This window comes from Bubalus kerabau, chromosome 23 (assembly GCF_029407905.1).
Source record: "Bubalus kerabau isolate K-KA32 ecotype Philippines breed swamp buffalo chromosome 23, PCC_UOA_SB_1v2, whole genome shotgun sequence".
Classification (NCBI taxonomy): domain Eukaryota; kingdom Metazoa; phylum Chordata; class Mammalia; order Artiodactyla; family Bovidae; genus Bubalus; species Bubalus kerabau.
Window position 1 is genome coordinate 15,930,724 of NC_073646.1, and position 17,765 is coordinate 15,948,488.

At 42.7% G+C, this 17,765-nt stretch overlaps 1 long non-coding RNA gene across 1 annotated transcript in view; it reads left to right on the top strand.

The window, feature by feature from the left end:
• The first annotated feature begins 9,578 nt into the window (after nucleotides 1-9,578).
• LOC129637607 (uncharacterized) overlaps nucleotides 9,579-17,765 on the top strand; it is a 78,536-nt gene continuing 70,349 nt past the window's right edge. The window contains exons 1-3 of the long non-coding RNA XR_008707545.1: nucleotides 9,579-9,728; nucleotides 10,702-10,808; nucleotides 12,818-12,935. This is a non-coding gene — a long non-coding RNA (uncharacterized LOC129637607). The remainder of the gene's footprint in view (nucleotides 9,729-10,701; nucleotides 10,809-12,817; nucleotides 12,936-17,765) is intronic.

A 17,765-nucleotide genomic window follows, 5' to 3' on the forward strand; every position in this document is an offset into this window, starting at 1 on the left:
TGGTCAGATCTCACTTGGAAGGCAAATGAGATCCCTAAGGGTAGGGCACCCTTAAAAGATATTTCAACATATCCATTAAGAGAGGCCTATAAATTCTAGGACTATTATTCTGTTTTGGGAACTTTTCAGGTAAAATATTCCTTTTCTTTTTTTCTTGTAGGAAAAAGAAAGCTTGCATTAGACCTTGCTTTTAATTAACAACATGTAGTTAAACTAATATTGGTTCATTAGGCAGAATGAGAACTTGTGCCGATGCTAAGTTTCAAAGGGAGAAAGTACCAATCTGATACGTGTTGACCAGAAAGCATCATTTCTCAAGCAGCTTAGAAGGGGAAGGCCGGGCAATTTATTTAGATCATTAACCTTGGGAAATAGAACTAGAGCCCAGTGCAGGGTTTGTAAAAGGCTGCCTCATCCACTCAGGGATGATTTGCTTCCCAGCGGAAAAGGGAAGGTGGTGGAAAAGGCAGGACATCCGACAGTGTCTTGCTGCCCTCTGGGTGGTATGTGTCCCCCTCCAGCATCACCTGCCTCTTGGTGGAGCTGGTTGGGGTTTGCCATGCATTAGAACACATCCTGTCTGTGCTCAGATGTGCTGCTCTTTCCTTTGTTTGGGATGGTTTATGGGCTAAACTGGTGAAGAAACTGCCTGCCAATGCAGAAGATGAGGGTCCGATCCTTGGGTCAGGAAGCTCCCCTAGAGAAGGAAATGGCAACCTGCTCCAGTATTCTTGCCTGGAAAATCCCATGGTCAGAGGAGCCTGGTGGGCTATGGTCCATGGGGTCACTGTCTAGACACGACTGAACACACACCCCCCCACACACACATTGGTAAGTCTGTACAAAAAAACCTCGACAAGGATTTGTGGCTATAGCAACGGGACAGCAATTTGATCATCAGAAATCCCAGGCAGATCTACCCAAAGGGAAAGTAAAGAGTACAGGTAGACAAGCAGTGATCTGGCCTTTCCTGGGGGATGCAAGGTGGTGAGGGTGGCATGGCAGGTTAGGGGGGTGGCTGCAGCTCAGCTTCATTGCTTTATTAGCCCGTGTGCTCAGAATGTTAAAGCCTGACATTTTAAAAGTCTGTTTTTTCAACTTTTGGAAATATTTTATATTTTCTGGAGATTCACAAAGATGGCACAGATCATTCCTAGATACCCCTCCCCAGGCCCTTCTATTGTTGATAGCTGACATCATCCAGTACCTTTGTCAAAACTAAGAAACCAACGTGAGTGCATTCAGTTCAGTTCAGTCGCTCAGACGTGTCTGACTCTGTGACCCCATGGACTGCAGCACGCCAGGCCTCCCTGTCCATCACCAACTCCCAGAGTTCACTCAAACTCATGTCCATCTAGTCGATGATGCCATCCAACCATCTCATCCTCTGTCGTCCCCTTCTCCTCCTGCCTTCAATCTTGCCCAGCATCAGGCTCTTTTCCAGTGAGTCAGCTCTTTGCATCACGTAGTCAGAGTATCATGACCTTGAGAATTGTCAAGAGTACTGGTCTGTCCTTGATTGGGACTTCTCTGAGTTAGACCGATGTGGAGGGTTTGGAGAAGGACACGGCAGACTGGAATGTCCTTCTCATTCTGTCATGTTGGGGGGTCATGCCATCAATGTGACTTGTCACTGGTGAAATTAACCTGGTACCAGACTTGGATTTTGAAGTATCTGCTTTCCATTTTTTAGGTCAGGGACATGGTGGGGGAGGGGGGGGTGGTGAGGGGGTGGGGGGGTGGGGGGGAGGATGCTGTCTGAGAGTTGAGTCAAACAGCACATTCTCAAAAAGGAGAAGGACATCAGATCTGGGGCAAGGAGGCAAATCTGATGAGAACTAAGAGGATCCCATTCCACTCCTGGCCTTCACGGAGCACTGGAAGCAGTTAGACAACAGGACAAGATACACGAAGTAATCATGTTCCGACTTTGGACCCTGAATGTTCAGACACTTTTTGTGTAATACTCAAAAACTGGGAAAACTCAGTGTCCTTCCTCAAGTGAATGGATACATGAGTAGTGGTGAGTTCACCCAACGGGATACTCCTCAGCCACAGAAATGCAACATGGTGACTCCCAGCATCAGTCTGAATGAGGGAAGCCAGGCACAGTGGGACACGTACTGTGTGATTCCATTCACGGTAAACCCCAGAGCAGGAAGACTAGTCAATAGTGATGGGGCTGGCCACAAAGGGCATGAGAACATTCTTTAGGATGTTATATTTGATGGGATGGCGGTTATATGGGTCTATACATTTGCCAATGCTCAGTATGGATACAATTTATTGTACCTAAATTATACCTTCACGATGCTGATGTAAGAAGAAAGTAAATAAGGATAGAGTCAGGAAAGTAATTTTGAACCGAAGTTCTAGAGAGAGGAGAGGGGATGACAACAGGAGTGGAGGTCAGTACCTGGGAAGGTCAAAGGCAAGATGAAAAGAGGTAAGGAGGGGTTACTAGGAGAAGTTCAGACCAGGAATGTGAACCCCTCCAAGTGTGCTAAGGCCCCGTTGCAGGTGGTGTCTGGGACAGTGACTTATAGACCTGGCCTCCCTAGTTCTGCTTCCTAATCCTAGCCAGGTCTCCCCAAGGGTCCCCTCTCACAACACTTGGTGTTTAATTAGTCTATATCCCTGAGTTGACCATGCTTTTGTTTTGGTCAACTTAAAAATACAAACTAGAAGTACAGATAGAAAGTCAAATGGCTATTTACATTTAGTTCATTTAGTTTGGATGGCAATTTCAATGTGTATGTAAAAGAATATGTTATTTTAGAATGTGGCTTTTTTCTCACATGTGCATTTCATGAAACAGTTTCATTTGGACCCTGTGTCTGTGTGTGGTGTCTATGTCTCCATCCATCTTTTCCTCAGTTGCCCAGATCAGTTATTCTGTTAGTGAGCACCACCTTATGCTCACTCTAGTGGGGACCCATTTATCTCAACACTGGCAGGCCCTGGACGTGGCTGACAGGTGGGGGTGGTGGGAGGGGTTAGTTCGCCATTGGCTGGTGGCAGATTGAGCACAGCAGGGCTGGAGAGTCTAGCCACCCTCATAGAAGGGTACCCGCTCCCCTCAACTGTATGTAACATATCCTTAAAGCATCCTGCAAGAAGGGCCTCTCTGGCCAGTAAATGTGGCCAAACTGGTGGTCGCCAGAGGGGAGGAAGGTGGGAGGATGGATAAAACAGGCCAAAGGAATTTGGAGGTAGAAACATCCAGCTGTAAACTAAGTCAGTCATGGGGGTATAGCATACACATAAGGGATATAGTCAATAATATTGTGACAACTTGATATGGTGACAGGTGGCAATTGGATTTATTGTGGTGGTCATTTCATAATGTATAGAAATAGTAGTGAATTGCTATGTTGTGTATCTGAAACTAATATAATGTGGTATGTTAATTCTAACTCAAGAAAATTGGCCAGATAGATCACTTTCAGTTTTGGCCACCCAAGGGAAGTTTGTACACATGGCCTGTGAAGCCTGAAGCTCTCTTGGCAGCTACTTCTAGAATTAGTTTCTGAGTCTCCTCTAAAAAAGTCTGGGCCATGGGAAGAGCCCAGGGCTCCCTTGTGGCCTGTTAACTTACAGCTAACTAACTAAACTTGATTTTCTGGCAGTCAGGATACTCAGAAGAGGCTGTAGATGGAGTCTTGTGCTTTGGGGTCATACCCTTTATGAATTAGTTATTTCAAGACAGACAGCACTAACTAAAAATTGAATTAAAAAAAAACACTGAATATTTGTATAATCTTTGTTTAAAAAATCTGGTTTTGGATATTGAAATCAGTTAACCATGTAGGAAATTTCAGAGTTGTAAATATGGGGCCAGGAGACTTAAATATAATGTAACTATGACTGTAAAGAAAGCTACACTAGATAGATGCATACTTTTATAATGGTTGGAATTCTACCAGAGGGCTAAAACCTCTGATAACAATAGCTATTGTGTTCATTAATTGCTCCCTCTCCTTTTAAGTAAACACTATGTCCTGGACAACTTGTTATGACCTGGGGATAAAATAGTTGACATAGCAGTCTTGTACCCCCTTGATATGACTTAGTTATGAATGGGTTTCAAATCGTTGACACAGCAGTCTTGAACCCCCTTGAAATGATTTAGTTATGAATGGATTTCTGATCTGATACTTCCTCCTCCATCTGCCTGGCAGACTCCTACTCATCCTTTGAAAACCTTGTTGAAGCACTGCTCATTTTGGTGCAGTTTCCCCTAACATCTCCTCACCAGTCTTCCCCAGGCCCTGACAGAGAATTAACCCCTCCCTGCTCTATGCTATGCTGTACCTCTTAAGTGCTCCGTTTTCCATGCTGAATTGCAATGTTTTTATATGTGTCTCTCTTTCTTCCACTAGACTAAGAGCATCTTTGGGAAGAAACTATGTTTTTTCCATTTCTGTATCACATAGTAAGCACTCAGAAAATGTGCAGTGGCATTCTAAGCCCTGGGAGACTGGAATTCCACCTGTTGATTCCACTTCTCATACCCACACTGAGTTTCAGAGGTCCCCTAAGCCATTTGTCCTTTGCTACTCCAAGCAAGGAGCTTCCCTGGTGGCTCAGTGGTAAAGAATCCACCTGCCAGTGCAGGAGATGCGGATTTGATCCCTGGCTCAGGAAGATCCCCTGGAAGAAGAAAGGACAACTGACTCCACTATGCTTGCCTGGGAAATCCCACGGACAGAGGAGCCTGGTGGGCTACAGTCCATGGGTTTGCAAAAGAGTTGAACGCTACCCATTGACTAAACAACAAACAACAACAACAACCCCACCCCCAACCAAGGTGTTGGTCAGATCAGTCACTCTCCACTCCAGTTGCCTTCCCCAAAGTGCATTCCTTGAGAATCTGCTGCTTTGCCCACTCCTTGTGTTAGGGGAAGCACACTGATTAAAACTGCCCACGCTGGCCAGGCACCATAGTAACCATTTGCATGAGTTGTTTTATGACAGGAGATCCTGGTAAGGAATACGGAACTAATAAGCCACCATCAATCGGAAGAGTTCGGGAAAGGTTAAAAGGAGACACCGCGTGTCCGTCCAGTTCCCAGAATCCCTCTCACTAGCATCCATCTTGGGTGAGCGATGCGTACGCCACCAGGAAAGACTCTGAATTAGGATGATTGGCCAAAGACCACCTGGAAACTAATCCCATCACCATAAAACCCGAGACTGTGAGCCACGTGGCAGAGCAGTTCTCCTGGGTTCCCTTACCCTGCTGCTCTCCACCTGGGTGCCCTTTCCCAATAAAATCTCTTGCTTTGTCAGCACATGTGTCTCCTTGGACAATTCATTTCTGAGTTTTAGACAAGAGCCCAGTTTTGGGCCCTGGAAGGGGTCCCCCTTCCTGCAACATTTGTGGCTGGAGAGTTGTCTCCTTTTATTCGCACCAGAATCTCAGTGGTGTAGACAAGGCCTGTCATCCCTATCTGAGCTCAGAGAGATTGAATCATTTGTCCAAGTTATCTATTTAGCAAGTGGAAAGTAGGAACTCAGAGTTGGGTTTTCTGATTCCAAATCTAAACCTAACATACTTTTCAGAATGTGGGGGCTCCCTTGTCTATGTGCCCAGCGCTATGCATGTGTTATAGAGGAGATTAAGGAGATGAAGTTCATTTCCTAGAGGAACAAATGGGCACATTTGTAAAAATGCAAAGAGACAATATACAGTCAACTTGGAGAATAGAGGAAACAGAAGAGGAAGAAGCATAGCCCCTGATGGTCAGGGGCTGGCCTGGCAGCCACAGCTAGTCCTTGGTGCTCTCCTTTTGAACATTTTCACAAAAGAATGACATTGGACAAGGCCACCCTGTGGCTGAAATGGAGCAAGATAAACATGAGACCATTCCATAATTGTGTCTGAGCACAAAGCAAGACCCCTGTCAAGACCATACAAATGGCTAAGCATCTTTATTTCCTGCCTTATGGGCATGACTTCTGTTTCTTTATCAGTTATAGCTTTCAATTCAGTTCAGTTCAGTTCAGTCACTCAGTCGTGTCCGACTCTTTTCCACCCCATGAACCTCAGCATGCCAGGCCTCCCTGTCTGTCACCAACTCCTGGAGTCCACCCAAACCCATGTCCATCGAGTTGATGATGCCATCCAACCAATCTCATCTTCTGTCATCTCCTTCTCCTCCTGCCTTCAATCTTTCCCAGCATCAGAGTCTTTTCCAATGAGTCAGCTCTTCTCATCAGGCGGCCAAAGTATTGGAGTTTCAGCTTCAACATCAGTCCTTCCAATGAACACCCAGGATTGATCTCCTTTAGGATGGACTGGTTGGATCTCCTTGAAGTCCAAGGGACTCTCAAGAGTCTTCTCCAACACCACAGTTCAAAAGCATCAGTTCTTTGGCACTCAGCTTTCTTCACAGTCCAACTCTCACATCCATACATGACCTTTGGAAAAACCATAGCCTTTACTAGACAGACCTTTGTTGGCAAAGTAATGTCTCTGCTTTTTAATATGCTATCTAGGTTGGTCATAACTTTCCTTCCAAGGAGTATGCATCTTTTAATTTCATGGCTGCAATCAACATCTGCAGTGATTTTGGAGCCCAGAAAAATAAAGTCTGACACTGTTTCCACTGTTTCTCCATCTATTTGCCATGAAGTGATGGGACCAGATGCCATGATCTTAGTTTTCTGAATTTTGAGCTTTAAGCCAACTTTTTCACTTGCTTCTTTCACTTTCATCAAGAGGCTCTTTAGTTCTTCACTTTCTGCCATAAGGGTGGTGTCATCTGCATACCTGAGGTTATTGATATTTCTCCCGGCAATCTTGATTCCAGCTTGTGCTTCTTCCAGCCCAGCGTTTCTCATGATGTACTCCGCATAGAAGTTAAATAAGCAGGGTGACAGAATACAGCCTTGACGTACTCCTTTTCCTATTTGGAACTAGTCTGTTGTTCCATGTCCAGTTCTAACTGTTGCTTCCTGACCTGCATACAGGTTTCTCAAGAGGCAGGTCAGGTGGTCTGGTATTCCCACCTCTTTCAGAATTTTCCACAGTTTATTGTGATCCACATAGTCAAAGGCTTTGGCATAGTCAATAAAGCAGAAATAGATGTTTTTCTGGAACTCTTGCTTTTTTGATGACCCAGAGGATATTGGCAATTTGATCTCTGGTTCCTCTGCCTTTTCTAAAACCAGCTTGAACATCTGGAAGTTCATGGTTCATGTATTGCTGAAGCTTGGGTTGGAGAATCTTGAGCATTACTTTACTAGCTTGTGAGATGAGTGCAATTGTGCGGTAGTTTGAGCATTCTTTGGCATTGCCTTTCTTTGGGATTGGAATGAAAACCGACCTTTTCCAGTCCTGTGGCCACTGCTGAGTTTTCCAAATTTGCTGGCATATTGAGTGCAGCACTTTCACAGCATCATCTTTCAGGATTTGAAATGGCTCAACTGGTATTCCATCACCTCCACTAGCTTTGTTCATAGTGATGCTTTCTAAGGTCCATTTGACTTCACATTCCAGGATGTCTGGCTCTAGGTGAGTGATCACACCATCATGATTATCTGGGTCATGAAGATCTTTTTTGTACAGTTCTTCTATGTATTCTTGCCACCCCTTCTTAATATCTTCTGCTTCTGTTAGGTCCCTACAATTTCTGTCCTTTATAGTTCCCATCTTTGCATGAAATGTTCCCTTGGTAGCTCTAATTTTCTTGAAGAGATCTCTAGTCTTTCCCATTCCTATTTCGCATTCAAGCTCTATTTCTTTGCATTGATTGCTGAGGAAGGCTTTCTTATCTCTCCTTGCTATTCTTTGGAACTCTGCATTCAAATGGGTATATCTTTCCTTTTCTCCTTTGCTTTTTGCTTCCCTTCTTTTCACAGCTATTTGTAAGGCATCCTCAGACAGCCATTTTGCTTTTCTGCATTTCTTTTTCTTGGGGATGGTCTTGATTCCTGTCTCCTGTACTCCGTCCATAGTTCATCAGGCACCATCTCTGTCAGATCTAGTCCCTTAAATCTATTTCTCACTTCCACTGTATAGTCATAAGGGATTTGATTTAGGTCATACCTGAATGGTCTAGTGGTTTTCTCCACTTTCTTCAATTTCAGTCTGAATTTGGCAATAAGGAGTTCATGATCTGAGCCACAGTCAGCTCCCAGTCTTGTTTTTGCTGACTATATAGAGATTCTCCATCTTTGGCTGCAAAGAATGTGATCAATCTGATTTTGGTGTCGACCATCTGGTGATGTCCCTGTGTAGAGTCTTCTCTTGTGTTGTTGGAAGAGAATGCTTGCTATGACCATTACGTTCTCTTGGCAGAACTCTATTAGCCTTCATTCTGTACTCCAAAATTATAGCTTTAGTCTTACTTTGTTCCTCTGAATTTCTAGATAAGATTCATTAAGACACCCAGTCATGGAATTATCTCATGCTAAGTTCCCAACACATCCAACCCAGAGCAAAGCCCTGCTCCCTTGAAACCTCCCACAAATCCCACATCACCAGCCCCAATTCAAAAGTGAGTTCTTGCTATTAGTCTCTTGCTGAGATGCCCCATGTTCTCCTTGGTGTACCACCGCCACCCCCCCACCCTGCCCCGCCTCAGTACAGTGGGTCAATAAACACAGTTTTGTCTGATAAAAGTGTGTTCCTGATGGTCCTAGATGCATGGGCATCAGCAGATGGAATAATACTTAGCAGGACATGCTCAAGAAACACCAAATTAGTGATCCAGATACTTGTGAATCAAAGGATGCTACAGAAGACTTTGGGAAATCTTTGAATTCTAGTTTCCCCCGTTGATCTTGTCTCTTCCTTTCTGAAAGAAGCTGAGACCCTCTACTTCTTCTTCTTCCTGTTAGTCAAGGACCAGGGTGGAGAGCAGTATTCTCAACCTTGGTTACACTTTGGAACCACTTGGGTAGATTTGAAAACATAGATACCCGCATCCCAACTCCAGAGATCCTTGTTTAATTTATGCAGGGTGTGGCCTGGGCATCAGAATTTAAACTCCTAGGTGGGCTTCCCTGGTAGATCAGATGGTAAAGAATCTGCTTGCAAGGCAGGAGACTTAGGTTCTATCCCTGGTCCATGGAGTCACAAAGAGTTGAACACAACTGAGTGACTGATACTTTCACACTTTCACAGGTGAGACCAATATGCAGACAAATTTGAGAGTTTCTGGTACAGTGTGATGTGTGTGTGTGTGTGTGTGTGTGTGTGTGTGTGTCTAGAACAGAGTAAGAGGATGTGAATGTGTGCTTGACAATGAGTGCTATGCATGTGTTTGTGACATCATATGTGACAGAGTAGGAAAGTGCTTCTGTGTATCATGTAACATGAAGCTGTATGTGTCTGTGCCACGGTGGGCCATGCGTCTCTGTATGGGCCTGTGCCCTGTCTGTGCAGCTTTCTGGGAGACTGGAACATCATATGACTGTGGGGGCCCATTGCACCTGCAGGTGATTATGGGGAAGTCAGTGGAGGGTGTCTGTGTCAGGCTCGTTGGCAGTGGGGAGGCCTTGCTAATTGGGGAACTGGGTGGGGGCGGGAGTCCCAGCTAGCGAGGCAGTGCCTTGAGCAGCTGGTGAGAGAGCCTCTGAAACCCAGCAGTGTGGCATTCGGATACCCACGTGGGGAAGCTGTTCTTACGATTCCTATCCAGGTTTAATGACTTGGCAGGAAGGCGTTGGGAAAAGACGGACAGCAGGATTCTTCTTTCTTTAAAAACTCATTTCTCCAGGTAATTTTTTTGTCGACTAGTGGTTCTCAAACTTTTGAATGCATCAGAGTTGGCTGAAAAGCGTGTTAAAACACAGCTTCCTGGGTCCCCATCCCAGAGTTTCTGTTTCTGTACTTCTAGGGAGAGGTCTGAGAGCTTGCATTTCTTTTATCTTTTTGAAAATATTTATTTACTTGGGGCTTCCCAGTGGCGCTAGTGGTAAAGAATCTGCCTGCCAAGTGGGAGACACACATTTGATCCATGGGGTGAAAAGATCCTCTGGAGTAGGAAATGACAACCTCACTGCAGTATTCTTGCCTGGAAAATTCCATGGACAGAGGAGCCTAGCAGGCTACAGTCCACGGGGCTGCAGAGAGTCAGACATGACTGAGCAGCTGAGCACATGTACACATTTATTTATTTGGCTATGTTGGGTCTTAACTGCAGGATGCAGGATCTTCACTGTCATGTGGGATTTTTCCTTGTGGCACACAGACTGTCTAATTGTGGCGTGCGGGCTCAGTGTTGCAGCGTGCACGCTTAGTTACTCTGTAGCATGTGGGAATCTTAGTTCCCTGACCAGGGATCAAACCCACCTCCCCTGCACTGCAGGGTGGATTCTTAACCACTGGACCACCAGGGAAGTCCCAATCTTGCATTTCTAACACATTCCCAGGTGCTGCTGGTCTGGGGATCACCACTTTCAGAACCACTGGTTCTGACGTTTCTCCAGGTGACAGTTCATTGAAGCCAGCTGTGAAGTTTAAGAAAAATCCTTTTTCTAGTCCTTATGGACTGTTTTAATAAGAATCTGTGTGCATATGTGTGTGTGTGTCCCAAGTAATGGGAAGTTTCAAAAAATCCCCAGCTGATTCTAATATTCGACCAAGGCTGAAAAGCCTGGCATGTAAGCTTCATGAAGGTGTATGTTTCTATTTCTGTTTTGTTCACCGGTATGTCTCCAAGTGCCTAAGCATTGCCTGTCTCCCAGTAGATGCCCAATAAACATCTGCCAAATGAATGATGTTACTCACCAGGTACCTTCTCTCCAAGACTAAGAGTTACCTGTTAATTCAACATTGATCTGAGTACCTCCTGTAGGTAAGGAAGTGTTTCTTGCTCCATACTGAGGTTCGTAACTTGCTGGCATCTTTTGTGAAGGGCATACAAAGGTTGAATAGCCTGGGTCTTCTAAAGTTCCAGAGTTCAGAATGTTCATGACCAAGACCAAAATTTTAAGCTTAATCCTTTAGCTATCAGGGAAGGAAAAAAACAAAACAAAACAAAAAACAGTGATGAAGAGAGAAGAAGAGAGAATGGGCTGGCCACCATCAGCCACTCATCTGCATCATCCCAAGCACCCTGGTCCCAGTGACAGGGATAAGCTACTTCCAGTTCAGAATTCTTCCTGAGAAGGTGGATAAGACACATGTCATCATGACACCCTTGCTGTCAGGGCTGATGCTGCACATTTGGATTCCTAGTTAGAGCTCAGAGCTCTTTTTTCATCATTTATTCTGTTTATTCCTTACCTCATGTATTCATAACTAGATCTTGATGGTGCTGGATTGTTAGGAAAAGGGACAAATCTAAGAAGGAGGTGCTATACCTGGACCCTCTTTTTTAATGAGAATGTTTCCTTGCTGTATATTCATTCAGCAAATTTATTGAGTATTTGTAATGGGCCAGACTTTAGGAAGCAGGGAGCGTAAGCAAGACAGCACGTTCTGGAAGATTGTGATGATGGATGTGTTTTATATCTACACTGTCCACCGTCCCTGGTGATGGCCACTAGTCACATGCAGCTCTTGGGCACTTGAAATGCGGCTTGTTTGTCCAAGAAATAGACTTTTGTTTGGTTTTATCTGGCTTCCCTGATGGCTCAAGTGGTAAGGAATCTTCCTAGAAAGCTAGAGACAAGGGCTTGATCCTTGGATTGGGAAGATCCTGCAGAGAAGGAAATGGCTATCCACTCCAGTATCTTATCTGAATTAATTATTTAAAAAGTTTTTTTTTGATGTGAACCATTTTTATTATTTATTCTTCTCAGATCGTTTAAAATTTATTTGATTTTTATTTTATATTAGGGTATAGTTGATTTATAATGCTGTGTTAGTTTCAGATGTACAGCAAAATGGTTCAGTTATGCATACACATATATCCATTCTTTATTTTATCAGATTCTTTTCCTATATAGGTTATTACAGAGTGCTGAGTAGAGTTCTCTGTGCTATATAGTAGGTCCTTGTTGATTACTTATTTTTTAAAAAGTTATTCTTAATTGGAAGACAATAACTTTATAATATTGTGTTGGTTTCTGCTGATGTGGGCCATTTTTAAAATCTATACTGAATTTCTTGCAATATTGTTTCCGTTATTTCTGTTATTTATTTATTTTTTTGGGCCCTGAGGCATGTGGGATCCTATTTCCAGGGGTTAAACCTGTATCCCCTGCACTGGAGGTGAAGTCCTAGTCACTGGACCACCAGAAAAGTTTCTGAATTAATTTATACTTAAATTTCAAGGTATGTGTGTATGCTCAGTTGCTCAGTCGTGTCCAACTCTTTGCAAACCATGGACTACGGCCTGCCAGGTTCCTTTGTCCATGGAATTTGCTATTTAAAATGACTGATAACTATAAGGACCTACTGTATAGTTTAGAGAACTGTACTCAATACTTTGTAATGACCTATATGGGGAAAAAATCTAAAAAAGAGTGGATATATGTATAACTGATTCACTTACTGTACATCTGAAACTAACACAACATTGTAAATCAACTGTATGCTAATAAACTATTTTAAAAAAGTGACTACTATATTCAACAAGACAGGACTGGTGCACGAGAATGGCATGTCATCTAAATATACAATGACAACATTTATTATGTGCTTTGAAATAGAAATGAAAAAAGTGCTTTGAGAGTTTATATCAGAGGCACCAGACCTCATATAGGGGAAGAGGAAGGCTTCCCTGGAGAAGAGGTGTTTGAGATCTTGAGAATCTCCTCAACTTCAACTCAATGGGGCCCTCCAATATATTAGCATGAGGGGTCAGATGCTGCTTCGTTGTACATGCCTTTAATTGTCCTTGCTTTCTTCTCTTTCTAGGACAACTCCTATCACCTCCTTGTTAGCTCGTTTGCCCCTGGAAAAACATCCCCATGCAAATAAACCCATAAGAGGAGCCCTGAGCCCGCCAACACAAACATTTTATCACCATATTTAGGTAAGTAAAAAGACTTCACCATATATTATTTAGAGGTTATCACAGGATATATGCAATTTGTGTCCTGTTTTTTAACCTACCGTAGTGTGAATATATTCTCATGTTATTAAAAATTCTTCCTAATTGTATTTTTTGCTGGCTATCAGAACTTTCCATCCTCTGGCTATATACCATAATATATTTCATCAACTTCTTACCTTCAGCATTTGAGCACTATTTTCTTTTATTGCTATTATAAATAATGCTGTGATGAACAGCAGTGGCAGAAATCTGTGTTTACATTTCTGATTATTTGCTTAGGATAGTTTCTTATAGGAGAGGAGGATTGCTGAATCGAAAGTTATGAGGGTTTTGATTGTAAGGGTTTTCAAACCATATTGCAAAATTGCTTTCTAGAGAGTTTGTATCAATTAATCATCCCTTCATCAATGAAAGAGAATTACAGTGTATTCTGAGGTTCTCTTTTAAAATCGTATCAACCATGTCTACATGTTGCTACAGAGGCTTTATAACCATCATTTGTAGTGGCTGCATGAAGCTTGACTGCAGTGATGTACTGCAATCATCCTCTTTAAGAAGAGGTTGCTAATTGATGCTGTTCCTGCTGAGCTCTTCCTGGTCCTGCCAAATGGAGCGCCTCCATCAAGTCACAGCTGTTTGGAATCCATCTGGCCCTCCAGGGCTGTTCTGTCAACTTTCCACATCCATGGGTAGTATTTCTTAAGCACATACTTTCCTTTAATGATATTTCAAAAAGTGGGGGTTTCTTGGAGCAGAATCCAACCCACGTTGGCGACATGGGTCTTTGGCTAGGACAAAAGATATCTCAACTAGGGCATTCATTCTGCCTGATGCTGGTTGAAATGGATGAGAGCTGGAATGGGAGTCAGAAGATTTGGGATGAGACTGGATATTTTTTGGTGACATCTTGTGTGCTGTGGCTACCAATTGGAGATTTTCTGGTTTCAGTGGACAGAGACTTCACTCATACTACTTACAAAGAATAATTCACTGTGTCATGTAAATGAAGGTATCAGGGATGTTAGTTTCAGGTATGGCTGGATCCAGGGTTTCTACTAATGCTACAGCCTTGATTTGCTTTCCAGTATCTTCATTCTGTATATCTCTATATTGGTTCAGTTCTCAGAACACCCTTCTTACAGAGGATCACAAAAGTTGTTCTCAAATACCCTAGTACAAGAGTCAATAAATCATGACCCAGGGTCAAATACAGTCTGCTGCCTAATTTTTTAAACTAAATACTGGGACAAAGCATGCTTATTAGTATATATATGGTCTATGGCTACTTCTGTTCTGGAGCAGCAGAGAGTTCAGTAACTATGACAGAGACTATTTTTGTCTTCAGAGCCTAAAATATTTACTATCTGGTCCTTTACAGAAAACTTTTGCTGATACCTACTGTAATAAAAAGGATACTAATCCTCAGTCTCAAAAATTTATCCACACTTAATCAATTATTAGCTCCCCAGCAATCCTTGGTTTCATACCATAGTTTTTTTCCTAACCTCTTGAATCCAGAGGCCTGTTCTTGGAAATTCTAACTGGCTCAGGCAATAATCATTCTATACTATTTCCCTTAGTTCCACCTACCACAGAGAGGACATGTGTGGTCTTGTTCCTACTCCTGATCATACTTCCCAGCTCCTGCCAGTCAGGAGGAAAGGGCATCTAGACTGTTCTCTCACCCCAGGGGATCCCAGTTGTCCTCTCCTGTTATGGGGCAGCTTCAGCTATGAAGATACCATGCCTGCAGGAGTCTAAGTGCTTCTTACTCTTGAGGATGTTGAGTTCCTGAAAAATGGCTCATGGTGTCTGTCTTTGAATCTGATACATGGCTTTGGAGGTTGCTGAGATCAGTGATTTTTCAAACCCCATTCATGAATCAGACAAAAGTAGATTCCTTTTTTATTATTACTATTTTGAGTGAAGTTCAACAGAAAAAAAAAAAAAAGGTAAAATAAGTGTTTGATGTGTGTGTGTTAAAGTCATTAGAATCTTAACTGCCCTTCAATCTCATTTCCCTTTCCCCAGAAGTCCCTTAACTATAACTCTAGTGTTAAACCTGACACCAGCCTTAACCCTAACCTAACCCTACTCTTACCTACTCTAACATTACCTATTCTTATCTACTCAAACATTACCCAAATCTAACCTACCCATAACATTAACCTTGATCCAAGCTCAAAACCTTAACCCTAAACCTAAATCTTTTAAAAAAATTATTTATTTTTAATTGATGGCTAATTGCTTCACAGAACTAAACCTAAATCTTAGCCCTAACCTTCATTCTCAAATTTAAGTCTAGGACTTTGAGTTTGATAGCGATCATCTTAGAATAATTTCATTAGCCATGTTATTCAGTGGAATTTCCTGGTAATCTTGCACTGAAAGAGGTTAGTCAGAAGTTACATAAAAAAAGAGGGATGAGAAGAGTCATATTTACAATTATAAAGGAAGTGCATTGCTTGCTGGAAAAGCTTAGTGTTTCCACAGACACTCTCAGGTAAATAATTAGTTTAAGCAAGCAACAAGCATGTTCCCTTTATATCAAGATGAAGATATCACTTCTGCCTCACTTTCAGACCATGTGTAGAGTCCTCATGTTGGGGATAAGTGTCTGTTTGTGTTTTGGGTCATGTTGGATTGGAAGGTTATTTACCTGAATCTCAATTGATGCTGGTAGGACTACCTCCCGAAATTCATGGTTCTCTAACATCCAGGGTCAACAAAATCCATGTAAAGGGAAACTATAGGAAAGGAAAGAATATATTTGAGAAGGTAGAATAAAGGAGAGAAAAAGGATGGGACGGGTGAGAAGAAAGGATGGGAAATAATGAAAGAGAGATCCTAAGTCCCAGTCACTAATCTCAGTCTGGTCGGATGAGTCCTCTGCTTTCAGTTCTTCAATGGTTGTACAGTGTCTATAGGATAAAGCCCAGGTTGCTTGCCAGCACACACAATGAACATCATCTTGTACCACCCTATTCTGGAATCCTGTATTTCAGTGCTACCCATTTATATGAAGTTTCCCAACGTACCATGCTGTCATACTTCTGTTTATGCATGCTGTTCTCTCTTTCTGGAATGCTCTTACTCTTTTTATCTGTCTGGATAGATTCTCCATTTGGCCCCCTCTGACCCCCCTCCATGCTCCTTCACTGTGCCCCAGGCTCACGTCAATCATAGCACTCTTTCCTTCATTTAGCAAGCTCTACTCTGTGCCAGGTGCTGTGTTAGATGGTGAATATTAACAGTCAGTATCTCAGGAGGAGGAAATGGCAACCCATTCCAGTATTCTTGCCTGAGAAATCCCATGGACAGAGGAGCCTGGCGGGCTATAATCCATGGAGTCAGAGTCGCAAGGAATCGGATACAACTGAGTGACTGAGCATATACCATCTCAATCCCAAGTAGTTGTGGAAACAGATAAGTCACCAGGAAGTTACCCAGCCACACTGTGATATGGGATATTCAAGGGTGTTAGGCTCCCGGAGGAAGGCAGCTCCTCCAATCCTGGGGCTGAGTGTTCTAGGAGGGTGAGCAGCATGATGAAAGAGTGTGAAGAGAGAAAGACCTTGAAACCTGGAAGGTGTGAAAGCAGTTTAGGAAGATTTAGTCTGTGGTGAGAGTTAGGCAGGAGCCAGGTCATAAAGGGCTTTGCCAGCTGTATTAAATATTTGGATTCTATCCTTAGAATTGCAAGAAAACCACTGAAAATTTCAAGCAGAAGATTCACACAATAATAATGTACTTTGGCTATATTTGTTTTATTTTCTTGTTGTCTCCTACACTAATAATAATCTCAGCTAATGTTACTGGAGGATGCCATAAGAAAGATATTATGTTGAACTCTTCATACAGATTATCTCAGTTAAGGCTTGTCCAGAATCACTGCAGATTTCTCCAAAAATCACTGCAAACAGTGACTATAGCCTTGAATTAAAAGATGCTTGCTCCTTGAAAGGAAAGGTATAACAAACCTAGACAGCGTATTAAAAAGTGAAGACATCACTTTGCTGACAAAGGTCAGTATAGGCAAAGCTATGGTTTTTCCAGTAGTCACGTATGGGTGTAAGAGTTGGACCATAAAGAAGGCTGAGTGCCAAGAATCGATGCCTTCAAATTGTGGTACTTGAGAAGACTCGAGAGTCCCTTGGACTGCAAGGAAATCAAACCAGTCAATCTTAAAGGAAATCAACCATGAATACTCATTGGAAGGACTGATGCTGAAGCTGAAGCTCCAGCACTTTGGCCACCTGATGTGAAGAAGTGACTCGTTGGAAAAGACCGTGATGCTGGGAAAGATTGAAGGCAAAAGGAGAAGAGGGTGGCAGAGGATGAGATGGTTGGAGGGCATCACCAACTCAATGGACGTGAGTTTAAGCAAACTCCTAGAGATAGTGAAGGACAGGAAGCCTGGTGTGCTGCAGTCCATGGGGTTGCAAAGAGTTGGACACAACTCAGCAACTCAACAACAACAACAAAGCTTGTTACTATAAGATAGGTACTGCTGTATAAGTTTATTATTTCATCAAAAAGAGATTCAGAGAGATTAATTAACTTGTTAAATGCTTCTACCCATTAGAATAATTCAGCACTTCTTAATTATCTAAAATTGAGATATTCATAGTAGCTACTTGAGAGAACTCAGAGTATATTTACTTGTGTCATCTTATTCATCCACTTGATATTCTTGGAACTCTTGAAAAGGTGTAGTTTCCATTTCATGAATGATGACATCTAGGAGGTGATTTGGCCAGGTACTCCCAGGTGAGGTCTCAGTCTCTTGGACACTCAGCTCTTGAGGAT